The 20814-nt window shown below is 40.6% G+C and overlaps 1 long non-coding RNA gene across 3 annotated transcripts in view; it reads right to left on the bottom strand.

Moving 5' to 3' along the window:
• Positions 1–17873: 17873 nt before the first annotated feature.
• The window catches only part of LOC141490796 (uncharacterized), a 41344-nt gene continuing 38403 nt past the window's right edge, over positions 17874–20814 (bottom strand). For all 3 annotated transcript variants that reach the window (XR_012469351.1, XR_012469344.1, XR_012469350.1), the window contains one exon: positions 17874–20149. This is a non-coding gene — a long non-coding RNA (uncharacterized LOC141490796). The remainder of the gene's footprint in view (positions 20150–20814) is intronic.

Here is a 20814-nt window from a genome sequence, read left to right as displayed (position 1 = left end):
ATATGAACCCCCTGGGGGCAAGTGCTATGCTTTCCTAATCCTTTGGCTCCCTCACAACAAAGTCAACAACAGCTCTCAACCCACCGGAGACCCAAGAGAACATCTGATAGAAACAACAGTGGGGGTAGACAGAGACCTGACCAATTGGGAACTGGCTCAATGTGACAAGGGGAAGGGGGAGACGATATGTCTTTAGACTACCCTTCTTTGGCCACACCTGAGGAGAGAACTTGAAGCCACCTAATTCAGTTCTAAACAAAGGATCATCAATAACAGCAATGAAGCATCAGCAAAGCCTCCCCCTAAAAGCTAGAAGCATAGAAAAAAGCAAAAAAGTCCCATTCTGTTCTGATACTTACCTGGAATGCTATCCCATACTGAAACTGATTTCCAATTATATGATTGTATTCACTTGGGAGACCATTCCCAAAGAGGTTCCCTAAGCAGATATTGAGGGACATCTAGGTGGCGCAGTGGATAGAGCACCAGCCCTGGAGTCAGGAGGGCCTGACTTCAAATGTGACCTCAGACACTTAATAATTGCCTAGCTGTGTGACCTTGGGCAAGTCATTTAATCCCATTGCCTTAAATAAATTAAAAAAAAAAGATATTGGGATGGGTACAATAGCAGGGTAGTATTCAAGACCCAAAAGATCTGCAACTCACTGTATGATCTTATGCAAAGTTTCCTCTGAGTAATAAGGGAGCTACACTAGATAATCTCTAAGATCTCTCCCAACTCTTATAGTCTTATGGTTTATTCCAAGAAAGTAATCCCAAGCTTAAGGCATTCTATGGGTCAGTACTCATTCAAAATCATAATTCATGAACCTTTACCTATCAGTTTACTTTTACCAGTCAAGCAGAGGATTAATTCAAACAAAAAATGTTTAATCAGCACATAAAGTGATACTATTTCCCCCACGCATATAACTAGAGTATACTCTTTTACAGGTCACTTCAGAGAACATCTGTACTATGAACAGGAAATACCCAGAGGACACATGTGTGAATCACATGTGGCCAAAACTATTTACATACAACTCTGATAGCCACTCACTATTGGATTTCATATTTACTCTTTGCTAGGTATAATACCTCTTCCAGAAATGTTATCTCCGCTGGAAATTGCTACTACTCTCATGATTGCCATGCTTCTCTCTAAGTTTCACCTCTTCAAGGCCATCTATTAAGCTTAGGTTTTATCTGCTATAGTGTATCAACTGTAAAGCCTCTCCCTGACAAGAGCAGACTAACAGCTCATAAGTCCACAAAGCCAGGGCTATGAGCAACTATACCCAAAGAAGGGCAACCAGATCATAGTTATGCTTTTGACTATTATATCTAGTGCTGATTTTAAATCTGTGGCCCCTGACAATGTCTAATTAAGGATTAAATAGTCTTTGAAATGTCTATCTAACCCCTGATGGAGTTTCCATGACTCCTCAAAATAAACCATTTCAAAAACTCTACCAAAAAGGGGGAGAAAAGTGTTATATGGAATCTGGGATTACAAAGCCAGTTCACTTTCAATATTGTTCTATGCAAATGAATTTGAGTAAGAGCAAAAGCTAATCAAAAAAAAAGCAAGGTCATTTCACTATATCCTTCTTGCCTTCATTCCTGAATATTATGTGTATACATACATACACACATACATATATATGGGGGCATGTGGGTATGCACATACATATATATATATGTATGTATTTGCATTTTATTTGTACATTATGCATAGTACATTATCAAATAGTATATTTCATACATTTATTTTATGAATAATTACATTTTATAATTTATTGTGTTTTATATTGTAAATTATTATATTGTAATTGTGTGTATGTGTTTATACATTTGCATACACACAAGCATGAATACCAACCATAATTCTTTTTTTCCCTTTGACCATTTGACCCATTGGCTCTTCTTTGACCCATTCCCTCCAAATGGTCTCTGCAGAAGTAGGAGGTCATTGAAATGGAGCCATTCAATATGGACCAACATGGGCCTTGTTCTTTCTCCCCTTTCTATGGGCTCAGGTCCCGATGGAGGGATCAGAGCTCTTTTGAAGCAGTCTTTGTCTGTTCCCTATGTCTCTCACTCCCTGCACCTGGAGGGAAGTCAGATCTTTTCACCAGTATTGTAGAAGCTCTGTTTTAATTAAGGATCTTAATAGAGAATTCTTTCTTGTGTGTGTTGTGGGATTTTTTTCCAGAATAAATTAAGGAAGTAACTTTGATGCAATATCATTTTCATCTAATCAGTATCATTCTCAAATTACCATATTGTTTTCCATTAGAAACACCCTCAGTTCCCAAATTGAATAACGGTGTACACTATCCAGCAAGATGCCTCAATCTCAGGGGTTGGTCAGGGAAAGGCAGGTGGCATAACATGTGTTGTTGGGCAAAGTCAAGTATTCACCAAAAGAGCCCCCTTGGCCACAAGCATCCTTGTGCCCTCACCCTGAAAGACAGGCAAAGAGGATCCACCCAGGGCCTTCCCTGGGAATGTAGCCTCCTTGGGGCTGGAAGGACGCCTGCAAAGCTGGTTGGGCAAGATTGCAACTAGGATGAGGTGCTCCTAACTGGCACAGAGCTTGAGAGGAAATAGAGGTCAGAGTAATTTTCCTGTGCCCTCCACTACCACCACATTTTTGCTAGATAGTTTCACAAAAAAAGGGGAACAAAGGTGCCAGCAAAAGACAAAAAATAGAAGAGACCCCCATGAGTAGCTTGGGAGGGTGTGTCACAGGTAGATCAAACCAGGTGGGGGCCCTGAGGGCTGCTGGGAGTTTGTGAAATTTTCTCTGAATCTAATTTCTCATCTATGACATGAGTTACACAAGAGCTCAGAAGGCTTGTCTCAAGAAAAGCCAGATCTGAGAAAATGAAGAGGGAATCCTGAGTGTAGGCAGTCACTATGAGGAGAGAGGAAAGGAAAGGGAAATTTTCTAGTCATCACTTTTATTTGCTTGTTTGTTTTTTAAGGCACTAGGGAGCTTAAAGATTAGCTGGTGTACTGGATAGAGACTAGACTTGGAAGGATGTGAGTTCAAATCCAAATTCAGACACCTACCAACTATATGACCCTGGATAAGTCACTTAAATTGAAGACAGCCTCCTTCTCATCTGCGAAATGGAAATAATATCCACTTTACAAGGCTGTGGTAAAGACATGATGGGATGATAGATAGATATATATATATATATATATATATATATATACATAATGCTTTGCAAACCTTATGATACTTTATATTAACTATTATTACTATGTTCAGGACTCTGGTTCCATTTTACAGATAGGGCATATTGAGATCTAGAAAAGGGAAATAGCTTACTCAAGGTTACACAGAATTAAATATAAAAAGCAGACCTAAAATGTGTCTCCTGATTCCAAATTCCAAATGGAGGTGCATGTGTGATTATGTACATGTATGTCAAATGTCTTCTCTGACAAAACACAGGGATTCTAGATCAGGTTATAATTTTCCAGGGGAGAAAAAAGGATCCTTAAGAAGTTAAAAGGTACAGGATCTTGGTTCAACAAAGGGTCAAAGCACACCTAGATGGATGGATAGATAGATAGATGGATGGATGGATGGTTACCTTAGTATATCAGGGATTAGATAACAGGGTCAAGGCCCCAGTAGCTGGGTACCACACTGCAATGCAGACAACACAGAACAGAGAATACTGAAGAGGGTAAGCACAGAGGGACAAGTCTGATAGATCTTACAGTTCAAACAAAATGAGGGACTTTCCTATGAATTCACTTCACCATAGAGAGAGAATATCCCACTAAAAAACCAAGATCCAAAGGCCTGAGACCAGCAAAAATAATGATGAGCAAAAATAATGACAAGGAGAATAACTCCCATTTTTATAAGACTTTATTTACTAGAGGCATGACCTGGGGTGAGTTTTCTCTCCTCTAGTGCTCATCTTCTTCTTCTCTAAGATAGAAGTAATATTGCAATGCATGCCTTAGGCTTTTGGAGAGGAAAGTATTCTGTGTATCTTAAGGTGCTGTATAAATGGAAATTATTATTCTTATCATCAATGAGGTTAAGTGACTTGCCCAGGGTCGCACAGCTACTAAGTGTCTGAACTCATGAAATTGAGTCTTTTGGAATCCAAGCGTATTCTTCTATCCCCTGCTTGGTTGAATGAACAAGTCCATGAATTTCATCGATTTCAACTTGGAAAAGAGGTGTCTAGAGCAATTCTTAGCTTTTGTTGTTCAGGTTTTTTTAAGACTGGGATGAAAACATAACTAGTATACATGTTGAAATTGCTGATGACTCAAATCAAAAAGTGATAATAAGTACAGAGGAAGAAAGGGTCAGGAACCAAAACTATCTTAATAATCCAGAACAACTGGCCAAATCTAACGTGATGAAATTTGTTTTTTGACTTAAATTTTTATTGATTAAAAAAATGACACAGATTTGCACCTTGGGAAAATTATTTTGGCAGAAGTATAAAGGATAGACTAGAATGGAGAGACTTAAGGCAGAGAGACCAAGTTATTTCTTTTCTCTGAGCCTGTTTCCTCATCTGTAAAATGAAGAAGTTGAGCACAGTGGCCTCTAAATGCCCCATCCTTCTAGCCTACACTCTTTACCTTATACGATTCCCTTATCTATATTCTGTACTCTAACCAAACTGGACAACAATCCTTGCCCCACTCTCATTCTGTCCTCTCTCAGACATATAAATTCTTGCAGACCTTCTTTCATGACTAGAACTCAATCCCTCTTCATCTCCCTCTATTCAATGGCTTCTCCTACTTCCTCCCTACTTCCACTTCCTCCATAAAATGTTTCCTGATCTCTTCTCTTCTCTTGTCTCCCACAGTATTCTTGGGCATATTGAACTGACTCTCTTCATTGGTTCTGTGCCCCTTCACAGAATAAAGAAAGAGTTACTACACATCCATTGTTTTTGTGTCTGAGTCAGTGAGTTAGACCATATTCTACCTTATATTGTGTTAATAATAGTATTAATACATTTTGAAATCATTTTGAAATTTACAAAGGGTGTTTACTTGCATTGCATATGATTTTTATTAACAGTCCCACAAGGTAGATACCTCTAATAATGTAACTAGCTATCTTTCCACTAAGGAATCACAAATCATACTAAGAACAAGCATGTTCTCAAGCTGAAACACCAGTTGCCAAGAGTGATAACCTGGAACATTGGAGGGAGGGGCTTCATCTAGAGGGAGGGGAATGAGAGGAAGGCTATGACCACTGATGGGAAGAAGTAGATCATCTGATCATTTCCTATTTTGACTAATTATTCTTAACAGCTTGTTGTTTTGCTTTCACCACCCTCTAAATTCAAAATTCTGGTGCAGAGCCCCATCTCCCTATCCTAGATTATTCTAGGATTACTATCCCTATTTACCATGCCTTATGACCTTTCCATCCTACCTCCAAACTCACCCCTTCTTCAAATTTCTCTTTCTATTGAGGACATTCCTTCCTTCCACTGACCAAAGTTCAAGGCTCATAGTCATCATATTAGACTCTTCCCTCTCCCTAACTTCCCGTATTCAGCTGGGTGACAAATCTTTTGATTGCAACTTCACAGCATGTCTCTGACCTATCCCCTTATCTCTACTTGGGAGGCCATTTCCAGAAATTCTGATCTGTATCTTGCCACTGGACTCAGATAGCTCTGGAAGAGAGACTGAGGCTGATGACTTTGCATAGCTCTTCCTCCCTTAAATTCAATTCACTTGCAAGTCATGACATCACCTTCCTGATGCTATGGTCCCCTTCAAGAATGAAGGACAAGTGGGTGGCTAGGTGGCACAGTGGATGGAGCACCAGCTCTGGAGTACCTGAGTTCAAATCTGACCTCAGACACTTAATAATTACCTAGCTGTGTGGCCTTGGGCAGTCACTTAACCCCATTGCCTTGCAAAAAAAACTAAAAAAAAAAAGAAAATGAAGAACAAGAATGAAGGACAAGCAATGAATGAATAATCTGTCTCTATTCACATTGCAACCACCCTAGTTCAATCCTCATCACTTCTCCCCCAAACTGTCTTGAATATTTTTATGTTTTCATAAAGAGTAAAGTTAACTTAAGAACACTTAATTTTTTTTGCAAAGCTGTGGTTAATGTCTAGGAAATACCACAATTGGGTCTATGAGGATTAAAGTAGTAGCCCTTCATAAATTCTTCATAGTGTATCTCTCCAGTAGACCATAAATACCTTGAGGTGTCTTTTTTGCCATTATCTTGGTGGCCCTAAAGCCTAGCATAGTGCTTTGTATATGGGAGAGAGCATGGGAGTCTGAATCTGTGGTTTCATTGCCATAGGAAAACCCCAGTGAGAAAACATCTACCAACATAAATCAACTCTTGTGCAGCTAATAGCCTTAGAGGAAAGATTCTTAGACTGGGGGCCATAAAACTGTTTCTCTATTCATATTTCACTATAATTATTTTTTTGGTAATTCTATAGGTTTGTATGAATGTAAAATCATTTTTCAGAGAAGTCAGGTACCTCTTTATCTACTCAGTCACCCAGTCTTGCTAATAACAGTTCCTTAGTCTATATACAAGTGAGGAAAATGAGATTTGGTGATCCCACCAAGGAAGAATTCAAATTCCTCTCCTGATTTCAAAATCCTGGGTTCTGTCCATTATACTATTCTGTCTCTAAGTCCTCATCTCCTCTTAAAGGGGAGGGCTCTGTTATATAGAAGAATTGAATCAAAGTGATGCACTTAGATGAGACTAGACCCAACAGGTTCTGTCCCCAGGCCATCTTCAGAGTCATCTCAGCTTGGTAGGACCTGCTAGAGCTTGCCCTCCACTGGCATAGCCTCCAATAGCTCAGGGTGACCTCCATGCCACCATGGAGGCATCCAAGGGGGATGCAACTGAAGGGGAAATTTCTACACATAATACACACACCAAGAACTGCTAACAAATCATGGTTTACCTCTTGTATCACAATTCTTTTTGTCCATCAGCTCTTTAAGGTTAGCAGTCCAAGTATTATTATACCCATGATAGACAGAAGGAAACATGAAGCTCAGAGAGGTCACACAATGAGCTACAGAATCAGGACTCAGCTTGATCCTAGGCACAAGGGTATGTCTTAGCTGTATTCACCTGGTAGGCTGCACCAGCATGTCTGGACAGAGTTCACACACCTCTGAGGTTCAAACTACAAGTATACCTTCTGTACAGATGGGGAAACTGAGACTCAGAGAGGTTGCCTTACTATGATTGCTCATGTAAATATTAGAGGTGGATTTGAACCCAAATCTCTCTTGATTCTAGGTCCAACACTCTCTGGTATGAGGGGCTGGTTCCTGGAGGAAGAGGCAGGACTTTTACCACCAAGCCTCAACAGTGTTTTTGTTAGGACACCCAACAGCCCCAGCTTGTGGTCTCATCCAGGCTATGAGTGCAAAGGTAGTCACCTTAGGGGGGATGCAAAGACAGTGAGGGAGGTTTAAAAGCTATTCCTAGCAGGGCAGAGAGTTGAAAAGAGTGGAGCTCCTCCCCACCCCCCTCACCCCACCCCACCCGGGTGAGCTCATACCTGCCTCACACCTCTGGTATTCAGTCTGATGCTATCTCCCCAGCCCTGCGGTTACTCCCTAGAGATGGGAGGCAGATGAGCCTGCAGATGGAGCTGATTACCCCAAGCAGCAGTGAGCTGCGGCTGCCAGGTCCCAGCCTGTCCCCTGCCCCCACCCCCGCCCCCGCTTGCTGCCTTCTTCATGGGCCCAATGATAGGAATAGTCAGAGCCCATGAGAAAAAACTACCATGGACGGTGATTCCTGCCAATCCTCTGCCCTGCATATGGGGATTGGGTGGCACCAGTTCTACCAGGTGGACTAAAACAGGGGCATGTAATAATGGCTAGAGAGGCAGTGTGGTCCAAAGGGAAGAGAGCCACACAGAGAATCTAGAGATCAGGGTCCAAGTTCCATCCCAAAGTTTCTACATTGTGTGATCTCAGCAATTCACTTTCTCTTCTGAATTCTGTCACAGTTAATGCCCTTCCCCTGGTCTTCCATATTCACTACCTTGGCATTAGCTAATTTTCCACTTTCTCCCTTTTCACCTAGTGTCATTGATCTAGAACTGGAAAGACAATGTAGAACACAAGAGATCAGGGTCCCTGGTCCAGCACTCTGGCTTTCTGGTTAACAAGTTTTCAAGTACAAACTTTTTCTTTTATAGATGAAGAAATTAAGACCCAAAGATGTTAAGTGACTTTCCCAGGGTCACACAAGCAATAAGTGACAGAGCAAGGATTCAAACTCGGGGATGATTACTCCAAGATTCATACTCTGTGCTTGACTAAGCATATTTGTTACAAAGGTTCTTTTTCTTTTCTTTTTTTTTTTCTGCTTTCAGGGAAGAGATGGGAAAGTGAAAAGAGAAGTGCTTATGATTGAAAAATAAAATAAATTAAATTAAAATGATCAGTCCTCTTTCCACAACACCACACTATCATTATTCCCTAGGCTCAGTTATTGAATCTTGCCAGTCTCACCTCTTCTGTATCTTCTAGAGTTCATCAGAAAAAAATGCTGGAATAGGTTTCAGGGGACTTGCAGATTCTGAATCTGTCATTACCCCTCATGTAGCTTCGGTTAGTCACTTTTCTTCTCTGAACCTCAGTTTCCCACCATGTAAAATGATGGAGGTAGACTGGAGGAACTCTGAAGCCCTTCCGGATCTAAATCTAGGACCTTCTGATTTTACAACTAACCCTTCCCCTCTGTCCCCACTGTCATTCTCAATATAAGCCCTCCTTACTATCTGCCTCACTGTCCTCCCCCTTGACCAGCTCTTAATTAGAGCACTGTCCACGGTATCCATTTTAGAAGACCATGTCTAGAGAAAGGTGAGCCAGGACTGTCATACAAAGATTTAGTTGAAATAACTTGGGATGTTTGGTCTGAAGAGAAGACTTAAGGGAAAACTTAATCATTGTATTCAAATTTTAAAGGGCCATAATACAAAAGAAGGTTCAGACTTGTTCTGCTTGGGCCCCAGAGAGAAGAACCAGGGGCAACGATTGAGGGAAGGAGAGAGGAGTAAGCAAATCTTTGACCCTTCCTAAGAAAAAACTTAACTATCAAGAGCTGTCCAGATGGGCTAGCTCTGGAGGTGGTGAGTTCCACATCACAGGAAGTCCTCAAACAGAGACTGACTAATTGGAAGAAGTGATTCAGAGGTAGAAGGGACTTTAGAGGTCATCTGGTCAAATACTCTCATTTTATTGATAAGAAGGAAAACTCATGTTTTAAGTAACAAGCCCAAGGTCCCTCAGTTAGTAAATATCTGATCCAGGACTCTTGTACCCAGGTCCTCAAACGTCAAATTCTCTTACTGCTTTGCTATGCCATTCTTCCTTGTCAGGTAAACTGCAGAGGCTGGGATTGGATTAAGCCAAGGCCTTTTCAACATGGAGTTGCTATAATTGCCTTTGCACATATGTCTCTACCTCCACCCCTCTGGACTCCAATTGGTCCTTCATCTATTCTCAGACTCAGCTCCCATAAACACGGAACTGGTCACATTATTTCTATGATTCTAGAAGAAGATATAGCACTTTGTCTAAAGAGCTTGCAATGTAGGTGCAGAGCCAAGATCTGAAATAAAAAGTGTTCACCACACAGAATTAAACTGGGGTCCAGTTTATAAAGGCTCTGCCCAACGCACTCAGGACCAAATGCTTTCATTTCTGGACAATTGGGATCTGATCCAGATTAAGGCCTCACATATTGACTAAGTGTGTAGAGCCCCAGTGCTGATCCCTGGTTTGAAAGAAAAGGGTGCTACAGCTTAAACTAGGACATGGTGTCCCCCCTTAGAGAGCTTGTGGTCTAGAAGGGGGCAAAGCATAAAAAAAATACATAAAATTACATGAAGAATAATTCATCAGAGAGTTGAAAACAAAAATTAAGTGGATGGACCAAAGTGAATCAAGGAAGGAAAAAGTAACATTTGAATCCAGCTTTAAAGGGTCTTTAGGAAGTCAACCGGGGGGGGGGGGGGGGGGGAGGGTATTCCAAGAGCAAGGAATAATGTGAACAAAAGCAGAGATGCTAAAGAACAAGGAAGATGACCAAGAGTGGTTACGTAGCTTAATTTGGCTCACAGAGTATTTGAAGGGAGTGTAAAAATCTGGAAGGATAAGGGAGGATCAAAATGTAGAATGCATGCCAAAGTCAGGAATTTTGAATTTTTCCCTATAGACTAAAGCAGTCTTCTACCCCCTTGACATGATCCTTTTCCTCTCCCAATTAGACCTTCTCCTTTGTTTGTTCATATCCTCTCTCTCTCTCTCTAGTCTTTCTTCTTACCAAAAATGTATGTAAAAACTTATATATGTATATGTGTGTGTGTGTGTGTGTTTGCAGTTGTTGTTGCTGTTTAGTCTTTTTTACATTTAGTCATTTTTCACTCATGTCCAAATCTTTGTGACCCCTTGTGGGTTTTTTGGCACAGACACTAGAGTGCTTTGCCACTTCATTCTCCAAATGTAGATATAGCTATAGACATGGGTATAGGTATAGATATAGATACAGATATATACACAGAAACATACACATACATAGATATAGCCAGATAAAGACATGAGCATAGATATAAACATCAACATAAACGTAGTCATAGATATAAAAATAGAGATAGAGATATAGAAAGATATATAGATACAGATATAAATATAGATAGATGTAGATGTAGATGTAGCTGTAGATGTAGCTGTAGATGTAGCTGTAGATGTAGCTGTAGATGTAGATGTAGATGTAGATGTAGCTGTATATGTAGATGTAGATGTAGATGTAGATGTAGCTGTAGATGTAGATGTAGCTGTAGATGTAGATGTAGATGTAGCTGTAGATGTAGATGTAGATGTAGCTGTATATGTAGATGTAGATGTAGATGTAGCTGTATATGTAGATGTAGATGTAGATGTAGATGTAGATGTAGATGTAGATGTAGATGTAGATGTAGCTGTAGATGTAGATGTAGATGTAGATGTAGATGTAGATGTAGATGTAGCTGTAGATGTAGATGTAGATGTAGATGTAGATGTAGATGTAGATGTAGCTGTAGATGTAGATGTAGATGTAGCTGTAGATGTAGCTGTAGATGTAGCTGTATATGTAGATGTAGATGTAGATGTAGCTGTATATGTAGATGTAGATGTAGATGTAGATGTAGATGTAGCTGTAGATGTAGATGTAGATGTAGATGTAGCTGTAGATGTAGATGTAGATGTAGCTGTATATGTAGATGTAGATGTAGATGTAGATGTAGATGTAGATGTAGTTGTAGATGTAGCTGTAGATGTAGATGTAGATGTAGATGTAGATGTAGATGTAGATGTAGCTGTAGATGTAGCTGTAGATGTAGATGTAGATGTAGATGTAGATGTAGATGTAGCTGTAGATGTAGATGTAGATGTAGATGTAGATGTAGATGTAGATGTAGATGTAGATGTAGCTGTAGATGTAGATGTAGATGTAGATGTAGATGTAGATGTAGATGTAGATGTAGATGTAGATGTAGATGTAGATGTAGATGTAGATGTAGATGTAGATGTAGCTGTAGATGTAGATGTAGATGCAGATGTAGATGCAGATGTAGATATCTTTGTCCTGTTTTTATGAATTTGGGAAACTATGGTCTTAGAATCATAAAAATTTCAATATCCTAGAGGTCATCCTGTTGTTGTTCAGTTGTGTTCAACTCTCCAGGACTTCATAAATTATACTGTCCATGAGGCTTTCTTGGCAAAAATACTGGAACGGCTTTCCATTTCCTTCTCCAGTAGATTAAGGTAAACAGAGGTTTAGTGACGTGCCTAGGCTAGTCATTGTCTGAGGTCTGATTTATGCTGAAGTCCTCCTTACTTCCAGGCCAGTACTCTATTCAATAAGTCATCTAGCTGCCTTCAGAAGTCTTCTAATCTCTAACTCTTTTCCACAGCTTTCCTGAGAAGTTTTCACGCAGCTAGAACTCTAATGAAGAGGGCGCCATTTCACTTTTGCCCAACTCTAATTGCTAGATTTTTCCCCCTATTTATGGAGCCAAAATTCTGCCTCTTAGTAACATCAGCCACTTGCTCCTGGGGCCTTGGAGAACAACTCTAATCCCTCTTTTCCATAATTGCCTTTCTGAAATTGAAGCCAACACGTTGGCTCTCCATCTTCTCTTTTCTAAGCAAACCATTTCTATTCTCTGTGGCTCATTCTTTTCTAGCAAAAGCTCTAAGTCCCTCACTATCCTGGGGATCCTCCTCTAGATTTTCTCCTGATGAGCATTATTCTAAAATGTACAACCCAGAACTGAAAATAGTCCTCCAGAGATGATTGAAACAGGTCATAGTACATTGGAACCATTACCTCCTTCATCCTGGAAACCACCCTGTGCAGCTCAAGATCACTGACCACTATAAAATATTATTTAAATGCAAACCACTATAGAGTATAGAGGTTAGAAAGGTAGCCTTGGAACCTGGGCTTAAGTCTAGTCTCTGACTCATACTTACTCCTTTGGGCCCCCATCCAACTCTGAGACTTGAAGCTGTAGAGAAGGTACCAGCCTGAACTGGGAGAAGATGTTTACTCACCTGAGAGCTCCTTCTTCAATGAGATCACAAACCTAGGCAGCATCCCTATGGCTATAGAACTGTTGACACAAGCTCAGCTTATGAACTATTAACATGATGACCTCAATAATGTAAAAGAAAACAACTTTTAAAGACTTCAGAACTCTGAACACCTCAGTGACCAATAATGGACAGAGGACTGATGGGGAAGTGTGGATCTCCCCCCTCTTGGCAAAGGAGAGGATACACGATTATATTTTCAGACATGGGGAGGAGGGAGGAGTGGGAGTCTGCGAGAAGGAACAGTCATATAAAAAAGAAAAGGAGAGAGTGTCAATAAAACAATTTTAATGATGTGGGAGGAAAATTGAGCTTAGAGTCCGCTGAAAATCCCTAGTCTCTCTCTAGAACTGCTGTCTAGCAAGTAGCATAGTTGCATTTCAATAGGACTCTCTTGGAGACAGAATGTCTTAACCAAAAAGACAGGTGGAAAACTCAGGAATTTCTGGCAGTTGATAGGGACAGGCAGATCAAATGAGGGAACCCAGGCAGATGGCCTCCTCCTCCTCCTCCTCCTCATATCTAGAAGCCAACCTTGATATCAAAAGGAACTTGAGAACAGAGGGGTCAGTAATAGAATGGTCCCTAAATTAGGATTTGAGAGTCTAGATTTCAAATTCAGATCTGAATCTTAACTGTGAGAACATAGGAAAACCATTATATTTTCTGGGCCACAATTTCTTCAACCCATAAAACAATAAAATAAGGACACATGATCTCTAAAGTACCTTCTCTATATTCTGGGTGGCTCAGTGGATAGAATCTTGGACTTGGAGGCAGGAAAACTTGAGCTTAGTCCCTCACTAGCCGTGTGACCCTGGACAAGATGCTGAACCTCTGTCTGCTTCATCTGTAAAATGAAGGTTGTTATAGCAGCGACTCCCAGAATTTTTGTGAGGATCAAATGAGATGATATTATAAAATGCTTGCAAATCTTAAAATCTTATATGAATGCTAGCTGTTGTTATTATTACAGTATTTTATGTCTAACAGTCCCACCATCTAAGGTTCCTTAGCTAAGGTTCTTTCTAACTCTGACATTCCATGTTCAAAGATCCCTCCCAGCTCTGACAATCTGAGTTCTAAAGACCCTCCTAGCTCTGATATTCGGGGGTCTAATCCCCCCCAGTTCTGACATTCTGGGTTCTAAGGGCCCTCCCAGATCTGATATTCCATGTTCTAAGGTTTCTCCCAACTCTGACAATCTGAGTTCTAAGGGCCCTCCTAGCTCTTATATTCTGGGTTCTAAAGGTCCCCCCATTCTGATAATATGGGCGTTAAAGGCTCTCCCAGCTCTAGAATTCTGGGTTCTAAAAGTCCTTCCAGCTCTGACCTCCAGATCTGACAATATGAGTTCTAAGGACCTTCCCAGCTTTGACAATACTTCTGAGTCCTCCCAGCTCTGACATTTAGAGTTCTAAAGACCCTCCCAGCTCTAATATTCTGGGTTCTAAGGTCCTTTCCCATGCTAAAAAAAAATAGCCTGCCTTTGTCCTTGCTGCCAGTCCTCGGCAGGCCCTCTCCACATTGGCAGCTTCATGTAGCTGCTGTCACAAGGTGGGGGCCAGGGAGGCGGGGAGGTAGGGGTGGGGGAGTGGAAGAGGATTTCCCTCTGGTGTTCTGAACCTTTCAGGTAGTGATTGACACATTCTCCCTGACATTTGCTGGGCTGTTCGTCTTCCCTGCCTGAGAAGCCAGCACGGGGCCTGCTCATAAACCCCGGGCACAGCACAGCGCCGGGGGGGCCGGGGGCCCCAGTGGGGAGGCCAGCCAGAGGGCTGATTGATGACCCACGGATGCTTCCTGATGCCACCAGCGTGTTTTATGATGTCATTAGGAGACTTCAACCGCATTAAGGAATCCCTCATGACATCATAAAGGACTTGATATTTCGCTAATGTTATTTCGGTGGAGAGGCGCAGGGACATTTTATCGTCCCCAACACTCCCCCAAGAATTAGGAGTTGTCTAACAGCATCCAGGAAGAAATGCAAAACTAGTCAAATTCACACTCCCCCAGCGATGGCTAGAGAATGCTAATAGGCTTGGCTTCCTTGGGGTCCAGAGTAGTTTTAGGTGGGAAGCATGATGTGTTTGTCAAAGCCAGTCCAAAAAGTCATTCTACCCAGATCCCTACCCTTCCTGAAACTGGGCACCATTTTGCTTTGTAAGTAGCAATGAGCAGCCGGGGACCTAGGATGGAAACCAGAAAACCTGTGGTCTAGCCCAGACTCTGACATTAACTCATTTTGTGACTTTGGTCCAGATATTTCATCTCTCTAGGACTCTGCAAAGATTGTGCAAAGTGATGTCTCTCAACACCTGAATGACGAGTTCAGGTAGGACTCACCTCCACAAAAAAACTCTGCCTGCCCTTAAAATGCTCAATCTCACCCCTGCCCTCAGATGGGACTGTATTTTATAGGATCTCAAAGTGTAGAGCCCATCTAGCCCAAGGGTTCTTAACTGTTTTGTGTGTCATGACGTCCTCTGGCAGCTTGATGAAACATATGGACCCCTTTTCAAAAGAATGCTTTTCAATGTGTAAAATAAAATACAATTACAAAGGAAACCAGTTATATTGAAACAGTTATTATGTTTCCGAAAATCATAAATCAAAGGCTAATATCTTTATTTTACTGAGACTCATATCTATCAAAGGTCATCTAAGTAGGAAGCAGAAAAGTCAAGATTTAATGCCAGAATATTAGCTCCAATGCTGATATTCTTTCCACTGATTTCTGGGATCAAATACTCAAGCTCTGGTTCCAGAGAGGCAGGGCTTGTCTTCTGTGCTGCTGTTCCCCAAAATTTCCTGGGGCTGGTGGTGAGTGAAAGGGGAAGAAGGGAAGGTTTATGGTTGAGTATTGTCTATTGATCTATTTGTGTCTTAAAGAAGTCCAGATAATAATTGTAGCTGCTCGGGTAGCCAGAGTCAGTGACCTCTGATGGGAAATAGCTCCCAGAATATTCTGGCAGGACTCATTTCTGCAAATATAATTCCAAGGTCCCCTCCAATGCCTTAGTAGTTATCTAATAAGGAAGACTAACAGGAAAAAGACAATGCCCTTGTAATAGGTATGGCTAAATGGGGGGAGGGAGGGAGAGATCGAGGAAAGCCAGTGACTGTTAACCCCTTCTCACCTGCTCGGACTCCCCCTAACAAATGAATGCTTGCTGCATTGAATTGAATGGAATTTTAGTTTACTCCTTCAGGTTGAGGCTCCTATTCAGTTCTCCAAAAGTCTCTATTTATCCAATTATATTGTACTACAAAGGGGTGTGGGTTCCATTCTCATTTGTTCCCTTTAGTAATCTAGGTCAAAAATGTCAAACTCAAATAGAAATGGAGGTCACAAAATTGCACATAAGAATCCTTACCAGTATATGTTAACAGAAAAACACATCAGCATTGTCTGTTTTATTGTATTCTTATTTGTTTAATTAAACATGTTGCAAATTACATTTTAATCTCATTTACTCACACTCAAGAGTGTAGCGGGCTACATATTTGACACCCTTCATCTAAGTAACCTTTACTACAGTTACTTCCTATCTCTGGGACTCAGTTTCTCCATCTGAGATATGGGAACAATATTCTTGATTCTCACAAGATTAGTGTGAGTAACAGACCTTAGTATGTGTAGGAAAATCCTTTTAAAAAAACTATAAAATGTTGTGATTAAGAATTTTCACTTCAAAGCTGTCGCTAAGGAAATAGAAAAAAATGAGGCTGATAAATTCAGAGAGAGCAGGAAACAATCCCGGTGGAGGAAAAGAGGACTACCAGGCAGAGGCAAAGAGTAGGGAGAGAGACGGATGGTGAGACTCTATCAATGACTCATTGGATGACCACCATTAAGTCATTCCCTCAAGCCTCAGTTTCCCCACTTGCAAAATTAAAATTTTCAATTAACCGAGCTATAAGATCCCATTGTTCTCAGAGTTCTCTTTTCAATATCAGTTTCCATGTGAATGTACCCCAACATTATTCCATCCTGGACCCTCTTCTTTTATTTTCCCACCTGAATGTATTTCTGCTTTCCGACATCAAAGTATCTAACAAATAGTAGGTGAGTAATAAATGCTCAATAGTTTATTGATTGATCGATTGATCAGAATCTAGGAGTTTACATGTTGGCATCTAAAGATCCTCCTCTAGAATTAACCAAATCTGTCTTGGGCTGATAACAGCCATCCAAGGCCACACTCAAATATTTCCTCCTATCTGAGGTCTTTCTGATCTTTCCAAACATTAATATTACCCTGACCCCATCCACAAAAATTATCTTGTATTTACTCCATGTCGATTTTGTGTTTCCTTGCCCATGTACATGTTATTTGCAACCAATAGAATTTAGTTCCTTAAAAGTCCAGGCCTACCTAGCTGTGTGGCCTTGGGCAAGCCACTTAACCCCATTTGCCTTGCAAAAAAAAAAAAAAAAAGTCCAGGCCAATGCTGGACTCACAGCAGCGAATGCATGTTGGATTGAATTGAATTAAATAAGAATCAGAATGTAGAGCTAGAAGAGGCCTTAAAAAGAAAAAGCGTTTCACCTGGAGTCAGGGAAATCTGAGTTCAGATTTGGCCTCTAGCATTGTATGATGCTCCTCTTCTCCTCCACCAGGACTGCTTCCTGCTCTCTCTGAATCCATCAAATCCTTTTTTTTTTGTTTTCTTAGTTCTAATTACCTCAGTTTCTTCTTCTATAAAATGGGCCTAATAATGGTGCCTCCCTCCTTCATTCGTGGTGAGGATTAAATGAAAGAATATTACTAAAGTGCTTAGCACAGTGCCTGTTATATAATACATATATTCATATAGATGTATTCATATATGTATATAACATGTATAATATAATATATAAATATATCTCCAAATTCATGTATAAATATAATAAATATTCGCTATTATTATCATTATTAAACTGCTAGGCAGTCCAATGAATAGAGTGTTGAGTTGATGTCAGGATAACTCATCTTATTGAGTTCAAATTTGGTCACCTCATTTGCCTCAGTTTCCTCATATGTCAAATGAACTGGAGAAGGAAATAGCAAACCACTCCGGTCTCTTTGCCAAGAAAATCCTAAATGAAGTCAGAAAGAGTCAGATATGACTGAGAAACATCTGAACAACCACAAAAGGTATTTTTTATTTTATTATTATTATTATTATTATTATTAATTACCACCATCTAATATAAGATTAATAGAATCATAGAATCCCAAGATAGAAGGTCATCTGGTATAATTCACATATTTTATGAAAACAGAGACCCAGAGAAGTGAAACAAATGGCCTAGGGTCACCCAAGAAGTGAATGGCAAAGGCAAGATTAAAACCCAGCTCTTCTGGATCCAAACCATTGCTCTTTCTCCTTCACTTTTATTTCTAAACGTGCTTCACAAGTGAGGAGAGGAGAAGAGCGTGTTGTTGAAATGGGAAAGCTCAAGTCTGAGAGGAAAGGAGGGAGGGAGGCACAGGAAGAGGAAGAGAAAACAGAGAAGAACATGAGGAGACATTAAAAGGCAGATAATTATCAGCTGTCAGTCAGGGCATGGCAACCAGCCAGGGAAGCACTCAGCCTCACCGGCCATCGCAGCCCATACCACTGCCTCCCAAGTCTCAGAAAGTGCAATATTTGTCTTTAAACAGCATAATTCTCCATCCAGAAAATTAAGTGTTATTAGAATCATTATAAAGGGATCCATTTTTAGATCTGAAAATGTTTGAAGGGAGGAACAACCCATTCTGTGACTTCCAATCCTTTCTTAACTCTTCTTCATCCAGTCCTTTCTCTTAGCCTAGGGAATACAACCACCTTCTACCTGCCCTGATCATTGGAAATAATTGTATCTAGATTTTTGGAGCCTTGTTCTTTGGGAGACCACAAGAAAAATGAGAAGAAAGAAAACTGGGGACATAGCCTAATAAAGCAGATAGAATATTTGATTCGAAGTCAGAAGAATAGGTCTCATAACCTGGCTCTGCTAGTTACTAAGTGACCTTAGTCAAGTCCCTTTCTAAACTATTTTTTCATCTGTAAAGTGAAGTTCCTTCTAGCTTTAAAGTTATGATCCCATGATTTGTTCCAAGACCGAACACACAGTCTCCTATCTTCAAAATTGTTGTTTGATTATTTCAGTCAGGTTTTCTTGGCAAAGAGACCAGAGTGGTTTGCCATTTTCTTCTCCAGCTCATTTTATAGATGATGAAACTGAGGCAAACATGGTTAGGAGACTTGTCCAGCATCACATAGCTACTCTGAGACCAGATTTGAACTCAACTAAAATGAGTTCCTGACTCCAGGTCCAGCCCTCCAGGTCCAAGTACCACCTAACTGCCAGATAGTACTTTATATCTAATCTAATTCCCTCATGTTGTATTTCATCTTAGAATCATTGAATTTGTTAAAGATGTTATTCCATCACTTCTACTTTCTGAGTCTCAATTCCCTCCTCCATTAAAAGAGGAATGGGAAGCAGAAGAGATGGATCCTAAGTCTGGATCGACTTCTTATTGTATACTTGCTTCAATCAAGGCAGCTCTGGGTGGGGTTTTGAAGGGTTTCTGGTCAGCCAGAAGATAAAAGACAACACCAAGGAAAGCAACAAGGTAACCCCTATATAGAGAGATGGAAGGAAGAAAGAGAAGAGAGAGAGGAGATAAAAACTGAGGAGAAAAGGGAAAAAAGAATGGTACTGAAATGAAGAATTCTTATAATGCATAGGCATGGCAAATTCTGTTGATGGCAAAGCTGGGGAACAGGGGACCAGTGGTTAAGGGCAAAAAAAGAGAACAGTCCATTCAAGTGCATTTGTACTGAAAGAGGAGGCTACTCATCCTCCAGAGGGTGGACCCTTTAATTCCCCAGGATCAAACTATCCCCCAAATCCTGGTAACAGAGAAGGTGAAGAGAAAGGGGAACATCAAGTTAGGCAGTATCCTAGGAACTGGCTGAGTTGAGATGAGGGGATGGTGGGTTATATATTAGACAACTGTATGGGAAGGAATCATATCCCACTTGAATGTGGGCACCCTAGGATAAAACCCCAAATACCCCCACACTAGCTCTAGAAGGAGAAAACAAAGTAAGAAAAGAAAAGAGAAAGGAGAGTAGAAAAGATGAGGGAGAAGTGTATTCCTCCCTCAGTCCCCCAAGGGGGCTTGAGATTCTGAGACAAAAAACAAGGCAAGCAGATGAATGTCTCCTCTGACTCGATGAGTCTGGGTCTGTTTATTGCTGTCTTGTAACTGGGGCCCAGTTCGAAGAGTCCACCTGGGTAAGTACTCTGGAAACTCAAGTGGCCTCAGTGGAATAGGTTGTCCCAGAGACAGGGACCATTAGACTGTGAGCTCCTAAAAACCAAAGTATTCTTTCTTTGTCGTTCTTTGCATCTGTAGTGCTTTGCAAAGATGAGAACTAAAGTCCAGGCAATATGAAGGTTTCTTGAAGGAACTGGAGATGTTTCATCTGCAAAAGAAAATAACATTTTTCCTTACATTTGTAAATTTGTGACATTGCTAATATGTTTTTCCCACACCAGAAGTCTGAAAGATAGTTATTTAATGCATTATTATTTGCCCCAATTTGCAAAAGAAATAATTGAAAATTTAACTGGTCAAGCTATTGAGAATATGTGTATCCCCATTTTTCAGATGGGGAAACTGGTATTCAGAGAAGTGACTTGTCCCAAATTACATATCTAGAGTGTGTCACAAAACAAATCTAGGCTGATTTAGACTTCTTTCCAGGAGACCATGCTTCCTTTCCCACCATGGATTCACTTAGCAGTTTAACTATGTTAAGGCAGCTACTATGTGACCTTCCTTCCTTCCCATGAATCTTAGTTTTGTCTTGGAAGGGTAAAGGAACTAGCATTCTGAAAGTGTCTATTTGGTTAGGCACTGCACTAATCATTTGACAAGTATTATCTCATTTGATCCTCACAACAAATCTGGGAGATTTCCATTTTATGGTCGAGGAAACTGAGGCAGAGAGGGGTTATGTGTCTTGGTCAGGGTTACCCAGCTAGTGAGTGTTAAGGTCAAATTTGAACTCAGGTTTACTTCCTACATTTTTACTATGCTGCAGATACTATGCTGAGTGTTGGGGATACATTTAAAGCAAAAAAAGAA

The sequence above is a fragment of the Macrotis lagotis genome, chromosome 1 (genome assembly GCF_037893015.1).
Source record: "Macrotis lagotis isolate mMagLag1 chromosome 1, bilby.v1.9.chrom.fasta, whole genome shotgun sequence".
NCBI classification, from domain to species: domain Eukaryota; kingdom Metazoa; phylum Chordata; class Mammalia; order Peramelemorphia; family Peramelidae; genus Macrotis; species Macrotis lagotis.
The sequence above is the reverse complement of the archived record's forward strand: the minus strand, read 5'-3'. Positions and strand labels throughout refer to the sequence as shown.